The sequence below is a fragment of the Diadema setosum genome, chromosome 5, assembly GCF_964275005.1.
Source record: "Diadema setosum chromosome 5, eeDiaSeto1, whole genome shotgun sequence".
NCBI lineage: Eukaryota > Metazoa > Echinodermata > Echinoidea > Diadematoida > Diadematidae > Diadema > Diadema setosum.
Genome location: NC_092689.1, coordinates 33918328 through 33931388, shown reverse-complemented (window position 1 = coordinate 33931388; position 13061 = coordinate 33918328).

Sequence of the window (13061 nt, the reverse complement as noted above, 5' to 3'; positions counted from 1 at the left end):
ATGCAATATTTTGTTCTCGTTCAATAAACAACTGGATTTGAATTCTTATACACATTAGATGTTCATTGTTCGCCTCGAGTCCTTGATTAAACTCAAGTAATGGCGCGAGTATACACAGTGCAGAATTATATATACATATATGTATATATGTATATATATATACATAGTGTGTATATATATAATAGTATGTACATATATAATTGTATGTATTTTATATATATATATATATATATATATATATATATATATATACATATGAGGTATTAATCACACATATACATATATGATACACTATGTTTGCACTTTTGGAGTGTTGATTTTGATTCATTTTTATTGCTGTTTATTTTTGTCGGCACCTAGGAAAAAAATTGCAAGGTCTTTCGCTTAATCGACCGACCAGTCAAGAAAAATGAAATTTTGGTGATAATGGTAACGAATAAAATAATAATAACAATACAGAAATAAAACTAAACCAGAAACCAAACTAAGCGAATAGAACCACCTGGGGATCTGAATGTGAAAATCCACGCTGAAGGCGCGTGAATAAAAGCTAAAATTTAAGTATTTGAACAGCAAATCGATGCGGGGTGTTTACATAATGCAATAATTTTGACACCTGAACTGTTTTATTCAATCACGCCGAACACTCTCTTAAGCTAAGTCTGTGTAATCGTTTGCCAATTTATCACTCCAGATCTTCGAAGGTTGCGCACATAGCTTTAATTTTAACGTTGCTGGAGTGGCGATAGGTGGAGCTCTCCGAATCGGCTCTTGATTGGTTCAGTTACGACACTTAAGAATTCATCAACGTGGGAGACAAAAATCTCAATCCCGCCCACTCTCTCTCTCTCTCTCTCTCTCTTACACACACACACACACACACACACACACACACACACACACACACACACATATATATATATATATATATATATATATACACCCACACCCACACTCTCTCTCTCACACACACATTTGTTTCATATATATTTGTATGTATGTATATATACATTGTATAAATATGATATATTTGACTGCAGTCTATCATAATTTGACAGGTGGCTGCGATGTCATACCTCTATAGCAAGCCGGGTTGCGTATGACACATCATTCTCTGCAACGAGTTCTCATTTTGGCTCATGTCATTAATTGAGTGTTTATCGACTGATAGGCATTTTCTAAAAGTCATTGTGATAAGAATCATCTCTCTGAGCGTTGCCCAAAGCGTAATCATCGCGCGTATACTGAACACGGTTCCTTTCAATAGCATCCCTTCAGTCGACTGGTAAGTAGAGCCGTTGGTGACAGTAATTTGACAATCTCCGATTTTTTGACGAGGCATTTCCCCCCTGTTATTAGTTTCCCTTGTTCTACATGAATTGTCGTTGTGGCACTGACAAAATAATGACAATAATGAAGCCCATGTATTCTCTTCAACACAATTTGAATAAGTTGATCACTTTTATCATCATCATCATAATCAAATCATAATTGCTTCTGTGAAGACACGATCGCCTTCATTATCTTTCGCGTTTGAAGCTATACGGCATACAGTTATCGTCCCATAGGGTGCGTCAAGCTCAGGCATGTCACTGAGAGATCCTGCACTGTCCTATTTTGGCAAAAGGAAGCAAGTGACATTTTCATGGATACTGACTTTTTTTTTTTATTGATTTGACATATTTGAGGCATGCTCTATTTAACTGAGAAATCCAAAAGTTATAATTTTGGCCCATTTCTGAGATATTCGGGTGGCAAAAGGAAGCAAGTGCACAAAATTGCATGAAAAAATTGGCAAAAGGAAGCAAGTTACAACCTCATGATGTGATTGTCACTTGCTTCCCTTTGCCAAATCATTTATATTTAAAATAAAGTAAAATCCTTATGATATGATTGTCACTTGCTTCCTTTTGTCAATTTTTTATGTTTGCTACAAATCTATAATACTTTGACAAAAGGAAGCAAGTATAACATTGTCATGATATGATTGCCACTTGCTTCCTTTTGCCAGATTTTTCATGTTTGCTAAAAATCTGAAATACTTTGGAAAATGAAGCATGTTACAACCTCATGATATGATTATGACTTGCTTCCTATGATTGTCATTTGCTTCCGTTTGCCAATTTTTCATGTTTGCTACAAATCTATAATACTTTGACAAAAGGAAGAAAGTAACATACTCATGATATGATTGTCACTTGCTTCCTTTTGCCAGATTTTTCATGTTTGCTAAAAATCTGAAATACTTTGGCAAAATGAAGCATGTTACAACCTCATGATATGATTGTGACTTGCTTCCTATGATTGTCATTTGCTTCCGTTTGCCAATTTTTCATGTTTGCTGCAAATCTATAATACTTTGGCAAAAGGAAGAAAGTAACATACTCATGATATGATTGTCACTTGCTTCCTTTTGCCAGATTTTTCATGTTTGCTACAAATCTATAATACTTTGGCAAAAGGAAGTAAGTTACATATGTACATAATAATGAGTTTCTGTGGAATATCAAAATTCTTCGAATTGTCATAAATGCATCACCATATGACTTGCACGAATACCGACATTTTTCTCATCACAAAAAGGGCCTACCCAAAAACATATTTTCTTCATTTGTAGCATTTGTACTCGATGTCACTTGCTTCCTTTTGCCAAAGTAGGGCAGTGCAGTCTTCACGTGGTTATCACATGGAACACTCAGTTCCCGTAAGAAGTGGGTAAACGACTGGAAAAAAAAAATCTCTAAGTAGACACTGTTATTTAACTACGGATTGTTCCCTGTCGTTAGGAATAAATTTCACATTAGAGCAATTTTGCCACGTCATTTTTAACATATCGAGTTAGCCGTTAGTCTTTGGATGATCAAACATGTTTCTAGCTTCAAAATGATGTCTTTGTATGCCTATGACTGATAGATATTTCCAGGTTCAACTGCAATATCAGCCAGCATCATTTAAACTGACATCATTATTAATGAGGTTTCCACATATGGAACCTAAAACTTCAGCAGCGAGTGGTTTTCATAATTATATCATAAAGACTTGCTAAGGATTTCAAGGTGGTGACACACACACACACACAAAAAAAAAAAATGCACGTACTCTTCACCGGCTGAATTCATATAACAAACGTGTATAGCTGTGCGAGGCGGTGTGACAGCCCAACTAAGAAGTATGGAAATTTTCAATAATTATGTTATATAGGAAAACGTTGAATTTTCTATGTTAAGGAAAGTATTTTTTATGAAATATGATTTTCGCCTCTAATAAATAAGCATTTAGCTTAAAATTCAAGTTGGTACTAAAGTTTTCAAGCTCCATTACAGAAGTCGTAGAATGATGATGACCACATGAATAATAAATGTTGAATAACATGATATGATATTATTTTAATATGATGAAATATGATATTTGATATATCATTCTGTCGTAAAATGGAACATGTGATTAAAATATATACATGTATTTATTCTTCCCTTTCTAAAAAATCTTGTCGGATGAGAAAATATTGGAAAAAAAGTTTTGATTTTCACGTCCAGCTAGAATTTTTGTTCGTCTTCTCCAGAATATTTACCGAAACTCTCCTTGCTCTCGAATTGGTAATGATGATGATATCTGGGGTACCGTATATCCTTTTCAGTGTTAGCACTGCCCTACTAGAGGGACCTGCTATCATTGTTATCATTAAAATATATACATGTATTTATTCTTCCCTTTCTAAAAAATCTTGTCGGATGAGAAAATATTGGAAAAAAAGTTTTGATTTTCACGTCCAGCTAGAATTTTTGTTCGTCTTCTCCAGAATATTTACCGAAACTCTCCTTGCTCTCGAATTGGTAATGATGATGATATCTGGGGTACCGTATATCCTTTTCAGTCTTAGCACTGCCCTACTAGAGGGACCTGCTATCATTGTTATCATTAGTTCGGCATTGGTACCAAATTGGAAGTGTAAATACAATTATTATAGAACACAGGGCCAACTATAATTGCCACAGACATAATAACATATGTACATATTGTGCACTATACCGGAGAGGCAGCTGCGGGTGAGCAACAAGCGTTTATTGCTGAACACACAAAAAAGGGGAAAAGACTCAAACTCACGTTTTCCCTTCATCAACGTCGAAGCTTTGCAAATTGGCAAATTATGAAATAGTAAATTTCATTTGTGTGTGTGTGTGTGTGTGTGTGTGTGTGTGTGTGCTGTGCTGTGCCACTTTGCAGCATGCATATATGTCGAATATAATGAAATGAAATGAATTGAAATGAAATGAATTGAAATGAAATGAAATGCAAATTAAAGGGACTATGCAATGCAAATACCTGTTCACTTGTATTGATTTATAATACCCCGATCATCACTAATGTGGCTAAAAGAAAAAAATGAATATGTGCAAGAATATTTTTATGATAATTTTCATAATTTTTTTTTCAGATTAGGAAAGTTTTAATAGGATTTAAAAAGACATTGGAATGCACCTTAAAGGGATGGTACAGTTTTGGTGGAGATGAAAATTGGGCTTTTAACTTTTTGCGAGAAACCAAGAAAACACTTATGATAAAGTACAGAGCATACCATTTTAAGAGGAATTCAAAATCTATTTGATGAAAATCGGTTTTGGAACTACTGAAACATCCCAAAACAAAGTAAAACAAAGCGATCGTAATAAAGTGTGGGTCCCACACATTCTTAGAATCGCTCTTTTTTTTATATCTCGTCCATTTCAAAACCAATTTTCATCAAATAAACGTTGAATTCCTCATATAATTACACGCTCTTTCATATTTCATAAGAGGTTTCTCATTATCTCACCAAAAAGTGTTAGAAACCTGAAATTAGGTCTCAACCAAAACTGTACGATCCCTTTAACCTAGACTAAGCATAGCTGGAATGTTTTTTTTTTTTTTTTTTCTTGCGATGTCTCTCGTTAATCACACAAGGAACATGGAAACTTGCAAATTATACTCAGTCTATCTCTTTCATTGTCTATGGAACGGTGCATTCCCATGTCTTTTGCTACTCATGTAAGTACTCAAGCGTGTAAGTACTCGAGCAATTTATTTCATTTAGGACAATTTATGTATAGTTATAATTACAACTGTCTCCCGTTTATATTTAATTCCATGTTTCCTCTTAACCTGACATATCATAGTTATCCAACTAGACAGTCAAATGAATTTCATTTGCCCCTGCTAAGAACTGTGTTAGCTCAGCAGAAATTTATTTATACAGGTCCAAGATTCTGGAACTCCCTTAGTCCAGACATAAAATAATGCCTCCGGCACCACTTCGTGGCGGAGGCATAAAAAGTTCCTTCATTGTATTCGTTTAAAAAAGATTGAAATTATTCCTGCTTAAGTCTTATGATGCAACATAAAGAAACTAAGTTTGTTTTTTTTTTTCTGAAGTATGTAGGTTTTATTTTGTAAGCTCGACGTCATTGATTCTTCTTAGGTCGCGTCTTTCGCGGCATTCCACATCACATCCCATGTTTATTTTATTGCGAACTTGTATACTCTTATACGTGTCTTCACAGAACAAGTTCCGCTATCAGCAATTCCCTATCATGCCACTTTCTCGGTCGCTTTCAACGCTCTACTCTTCTACTATGGCTAATAGTCTCTGTGGGCTTGATCTTTAATGTATCTAGGCTTCTTATTTTTAGTTGTCTCGTTTCTTTCCTCCTATTTCTGTTTCCTCTTTCACCCTTTTTTCTTTCTTTTCTCATTTCCCGCACACTTGTAGTTTTAAGCTATTCACCTATTTTTTTCATTTTCCCTGAGAGGTGCCCACATAGTACAAGCACAGTCTTTTGAGTAGGTACCTCCATTTTTTCACAGAATGTATAAATATGTTTGTATGAAAAATGACTCAATTTGTAATGACTACTGACATGTAAGTCCTACATTGTTATTCCTCGCTACCTATGCGTCATTCCTTAAAATGCATGTCGAATTTATACTTTTTGTACATTCTGTTGAAAGAAGTGAAAATAAAACCTTTGAATTTAGTTTAATTGAATGATTGACAGATGATGTCATTGACAGAATCTTGGTTTGGAAGCTTTTTTTTTTTGTTTTTGTTTTTGGTGGGCGTGTCTAAGTAATCTTCAACTTCTTTTAAAGCATAATGTATGTTTCTGTTGGAAAGGGAAAAATGAGTGAATGGAATCTGAAGAAAAAGAACACCAACGATATGATAAAATTTATGGCCAGTGTTTTGAGATATTGAGGGTATAATGAATCACTATAAGTCAGCATGCGAGTGCAGTGCATAAGGTCCTCTCTATCTCTAACTTTTCCATGAATTTGTATATGCATTTCGTCTTGAAAAACTTTCCTTACTTTAAGATGCTCTCCGTGTGTTGGATGCATGGCGGATGTGACAGAGGAAGGTTCGTTCCAGTCGTGTCAGCACATGCGTGTATGTGTGTGTGTGTGAGTGTGTGTGTTCGTGTGTGTGTTTGAATGAGTGCGTATGGGATGTGTTCTGCGCATTCATGATGTTGAGACAGGTTGACATCATAGGGAGATCGTGGCGAGATGAGATTATGGTATTCCTAAGTCATTTATATTGGAGAGAATGGCCATGGGCCACTTTCCAATTACACTTTCATATACGCAGCACAATTTTGTACATCCTTTTATCGATACCGCTGATAAATTATCTGTAAACCGTCATATAATCCAACTGTGATATAATTTAAATCTGCGAGGATTACCGACATTTGGAAGCAGTGGGTTAACTTTCACGACTGTCGTGAATCTGTCGACAGTGATGAAGTGTGCTGTGCCTTGTGAATTTGATTTTCATAATTTATGTTCATTATCATGATACCATCTAGTGACAGGCATGTGTTTTGCACGTTCGACATCCATTATAAGTCACTTTGAACAAGCTCGGTTTAGAACTCACATACATTATCATTTTGTAGATCAAGTGTCTTGTACCGAAGGGAGGGAGTTAATTGAATTAAATTCAGTCACTTTCGAGTTCACGATGTATGTATAAGCGTCAAATCTGTTTCTTTAACCTTTGGACACATCTGGTCTAAAAAAAAAAAAAAAAAAAAAAAAATAGCCAGAATTTGATACCAATTGTTTTCAGACAGTAATGTTTAATGCAGTGCGTCCTGCATTACATTGCGACTCCATAAGAAATTCGGAAAGCTTTGTTACGTAGTCCCGTCTGTTCAACTACATGTCGACTCGCATACCACACGGGCGAGAAATAATAATGGCCTGAGAGTCAGAATGTTACAGCCTTTCTCCTATTTCTGTTATTTGCTAACATCTTAGTTTGCTAGAGCATTCATATTAATATGTAGAAATGACAACACGCTTCTTGACGCAATACAGTATGTCCCCAAAAAATTACAACGGGGCCCTCCGCAATGATATCTTTAAAGATAGTGAATCAATCTAAATACAAATTCAGGGTATGAAACTATAACTCATTGCCCACATCTTACAGAAAACCCTATTCGATTTACTTCAGTGGTCAAAGAGAAATACGGAATTTTGTAGATGATGTCGGGAATCTCTTCTGTCCAAATTCTGTCTATTATTCACACACAAGAGCATTAAATTGCTAAAATTGGTAGAACCAGACTCTTGACATACTTTACAACAATCCACATTTCTCTGTGACCGCTTAACCAAATTGAATGGGGTTTTCTGCAAAATAGAGCTAAGATGTTTTATTTTAAGACCCTGAATTAGCACTTAGACAGAATGATCATATTAGGTGTTATCAATTCGAAAATCTGGTTGTAATTTTGGGGGCGACTTACTGCAGTATGTCCCCCAAAAAATTACAATCAGATTTTCGCATTGATATTGCCCAATATGATAAAAAAATTTCAATGCTACTTCAGGGTCTTAAAATATAACATTTTAGCTCTATTTTGCAGAAATCCCCATTCGATTCGGTTAAGCGGTCACAGAGAAATGTGGATTGTTGTAAAGCATGTCATGAATCGGATTCTTCCGACTTTAGCATTTCGATGTGAATACTAGACAGAACTAGGAGGGAAGAAATTCCTGACATCCTCTACAAAATTCCGTATTTCTCTTTGACCACTGAAGCAAATCGAATGGGGTTTTCTGTAAGATGTGGGCAATGAGTTATAGTTTCATACCCTGAATTTGTATTTAGATTGATTCACTGTTTTTAAAGATATCATTGCGGAGGGTCCCCGTTGTATTTTTTTTTGGGGGGGACATACTGTATACAGAGGATGATGATGCTGATACCAGATGATGACAGTGGCACATCTCGATTTCATTCACTCTTCTATCAAAATAACACGCCATGTTTTCAAAACAAGAACGTTACTACATAAAAACCGTCTCAAGGAAGTCTGTTCAACACTTAGATCAGGAAACCACGCATAGGATTCAAAAGCACAACGATTCTTCGTTTGCCTGTTTGTGGCATAAGCGCGACACTTCGTTAGAAACCAACAGAGTAACCCGTGGGTCTATTCGTTCCCACTTCGATTAACCATTATCTCTTTCATGAGAGAAACATTCGTGCCATTCTCGCTTTTCATCCATTAGAATATTGAATACTATATAAAATACTATATAATAATACTATATGAAAATAGGGACAGTACTCCGTCAGTTGTCTTTTCATTAGACGCCTCTCAAAACGACTTTTACATCGCATGTGGACTGGAACTTAAAGGCTCGAATTTATCACATCACACATTGATTGACAAGACTGACGATTGTCTAAACATCTATATGCCTCGGGAGGAAAGGGAGACAAAGGGTTGAGGGGATATGCTTTGACAATAAATGTACTTATTTTCGTATTGAAAACCTGCCAGAGGAGATATATTTCTTCTCATTAACGTTTGTTCGTGTGTGGAAAGGCTTGCAGCCTTCCATCAGTATGATATTATTTTCCTGTGTTTTTGCTTGACTGAGGACAGCTGACATGTGAATATCAGAGGGATCTCATAATTGTGGCATATATTGCTTGTCGTTGACAGTGCACGACAAGATATCAAAACCTCAACTCCCATCTTTTGAATGACATTATTTTTTTTTTTTTTGTTTCTCAAGATTATATTTGCTGGGAATCCATCACACCTCTTGTTTAAAAAAGTTTAAATGTTAATGACATGATAATTATGAGAGTAATTATGATGATGAATTGTATCAATAGTGCATAAAGGCAATGTGTAGGACAAAGAGAGAGAGAGAGAGAGAGAGAGAGAGAGAGAGATAGATAGAGAGAGAGAGAACCAGATATGGTATAAGAGATGAAAAAAAAAAGACTGGTCCATGTCAACAGATTGCCTGTTAAATGGGACCTTGTCGGTATTGTGCAAAATAATTGGGGATTTCAGCATCTCGCAGGGAACGGTCACGTACTCGGGAATGGGTGTTCTCCGAATGACAGTATGTTATAGATAATTGCACAACATAATCAGATACGTGTACGAGCTCATCTATTCATTTTCCAACCGCTTGTATAATAATAATAAACCATTTTTATAGAGCGCAAATTACATTCAAGTCTCTAAGCGCTTTTAGAAATGAGAAAAGACAGATTATACGTGTGTAAGAACACACAATATAAAGTAGAAAATTACATATATCAACTTAAAACACATCATTAAACAATTTACAGAGCAATGGTTACTTTACAAACAAATGAGACTTCAATAAAGACTTGAACTGATCTAATGATGAACATTCTCTGATATCATTGGGGAGCTGATTCCAAAGTTGAGGTATTGAATATTGAAATGATCGTTGACCGTATGACTTAGTCGATACATGAACCGGTTTTAACAATTGTTTGGTGCTTGAGCGAAGTTGTCTGGAAGGTTGATATTCTTGGAGGAGCTGCTGCAAATAATGAGGAGCTAACTGATGTTGACATGATGTATAGTCGAATTTCAAGGTAAACTCAATGAGTAAATCTTGCAAATGGAAAGTTATCACGCCAGTTGATTGTTTTTTATTCAAAGAAAACCTTGGAGCTTGTAGCTATGGCTGTTATCCATATAGTTAACCAATTTTCATGGCAGATCTGCGCCATGCTTTAGGTTGGCAACAATAGTTATCTGATATAGGATTATACATATATACACACATATGTATATATATATATATATATGCATATATATATGCATATATATATATATATATATATATATATACATACATACATATATTTTTCAAAGATTGGTTCTTATTCTTTTTATGTGAAGTTTTATTCTTTCTTTTTTTACTTTATGTAGTTTATTTTTTATCATTAGTTTTTAGGCTTTAGGAGAAGCAAGAGTCATGTCTTTGTTTCTTTTTTTTTTCTCCTCCTCGTTCCAATTTCTGAGGTATAATTTAGTATTTTCACTTATGCATGCCTGGAAATGTACTCACAGGGTAAGATTATGTCTCCTGTGCCCTATACCTGTATTACTTTAACTTCTAACTAATTGCAGTTCATCATGGCATTACTCAATGAAACTCATCCGTGACCAATGTGTTCTTTATACATATTACTCAATCCAATTTGTGAAAACAGAACAGTTTACAGGATACAATATCTTTAAGAGTGTATAGCAGGTCAATCGTTGATTACAAATCTCCCTCTCCCCAAAAATTCCTATGTTTATACATGTGTAATATCAGATGATTTGATATAAAAGTGATTTGAATTGTTTTATTGAATCATTCCTGGACTGATGGACGTGGGGGTATTATGCATTTTATGACCTTCCAGAATTCAGTAACTTGAGCCGTCTTTTTTTTTGTCATTTTAATAGGCAACTACTGTCCAAGAGAACTCGAAACCTCCTTAATTTGTAATCTTAAATAAATAAACAGTCTGAACTTAACTGAATTATGAAATTACTCCATAAATGCATGTCTTGTAATTACACATCGCTGATTGGTTTTCCCCAAAATGGATAACGTTAATCATTTTCTTTGACACTTAGGCAATTTCTGCATGTGGAATTACAAACTTTCTTTTACTTGCATTTTCAAATAAGCAAACAAATTGAACTGAATTGAATTATTAGATAATTTCATGAATGATCATCTTATACCATGACGCATTGATAGATAACAATTCTTTCCCCAAAACTGGGCAACGAAAACCTATTTAATTACCATTGAGGCAACCGCTTTATGCGAAAATGCCGTTCCCAAACCTAATTCCCGTTCCTTTTATTGCTACCAGATGAATGAGTCGAATGGAATATTGACCGATGGGATGATGAGTTCAACTTCAGTAGATGGATTTTGCAAGGGACGCTATTATGGAACAACTTTAAGTAGAACTACCTAAGTATAAAATATTTTACATATTTTAACTTTCAGCGCAGTGTGCTCTCCCATGGAAACATAGGATGAGCAAGCTAATGAAAAGGGACAACTTTGTTCCTCATTGTTGGTTATAGATAGCACAATAGAGGCAGCAGTATTGATTGGTCATGTGAATATATCCCAGTCATTGTGGTTTTTTTTTTCCCTTAATGCTTTGATTGATCTTTTACCTGCCAATCTCAATGCTATTTCAACAACTTTCAAACCATTCGGAGGTTGTGAATCCCCCCCCCTCTCCCCGTATTCACTTTTGAGTTAAGCAAAGCAAGGACAACATTAGCGTCAAAAGAAGCGTCTACCTGTATTTACTAAAAGGAAAGAAGAATCAGAAACACAGTGTGCCGTCTACAAAAGTTTCACCGCGGAAATTGATTTGTATTATCTTGCGCAGACTTTTGAGCATATTCCGGGTGCACTCATCAAAAACTCATTCTTCTTATTCAACAAAGGAAAATATTTTGTAAGAGGGCAAGGTTATTTTGGATAATTGAACTAGAATTCTCTTTCAAAGAGATTCAAAGGTAGAAAATGAGAAAAAAAAATGAGGCTTGCCTTTAGCGTAACGTACTTTTATTATATGGTTCATGAAATACAAGTCAAGATAAAGTTGCCAAGAATGGGTAAATGAAAACCTTTTTGTAAGAATAAGAACGAGCCTCTCTCGAGACCTCACAAGGAGGACGTTGATAATTGTTTGTAAATTGAGATCAAAATTAACTCCAGAAGTTCGAGATGCATGTGTGATGTCTCAAACCAATAAATTTAACATCTTTATTTTCATCGCTACTTATCTAAAAGAATTATTTTTCGCAATATATTTGTACAAGAGAATGAATAAGGCACGCTGAGTTTATAAGAAAACGATTGGTTCAATACACAGAATGAAAAAAAAGGGAATGAAAACGTCAATCGTCAAAACGTCAATCACATACATAATCGACATAAGTATTATATCGACATGTATTACATATATTACATATTTATGATTTTCTTATATTTGTATACATGATAAAATTGTACCATATATGAATATGTATATACTACATATAATTCAACTTCATTTAGAAAACAATCTATCATTACAATATTCACTTCCTCTTTGATGTTTACATTAGGTGAGAAAGTTGACAAAATTGGAGTTTAAGGAAAGAGACCTTGCACTATCTATTTCCTACTCTTCCCACTGTAGTCGTAGTTCAGGTGAAACCCCAGGCCAATTATTCAAATAGCAAACAAAATGTTTTCTGAAATGCGCGTTGCTAATCAAAGATTTAGATAATAATGGTACATTTGGCAATTTAGAGGTAATATACATACATCAGAAATGAATCGCTCCAATGAAAGAGAATTCTCTATTATACTCTACCTTATTTAGCACCCGTACACACACACACACAAAGAAGCAGAAGCATGGCTTTGAGGACTTATTGCCGTGTAACCCATGATGGTATGAAGAAAGAAACACACACAAAAAAAGACAAATGTTTCAGTTTATTTCATACTTCACATATCAGGTTACATTAAAAACAATTAGTACTTTGTCAACAGTAAACAAGGAATACACACACACATACATTAAATTTTATGTATGTATGTATGTATGTATACCCAGGGCTCGACACTAACGGTTGCCCGGTGGCCCGGGGCCACCAAAAACGCACGTCGGGCCACCAAAATTTCAGAAATGAAGAATTTGGTGGCCTGATCGG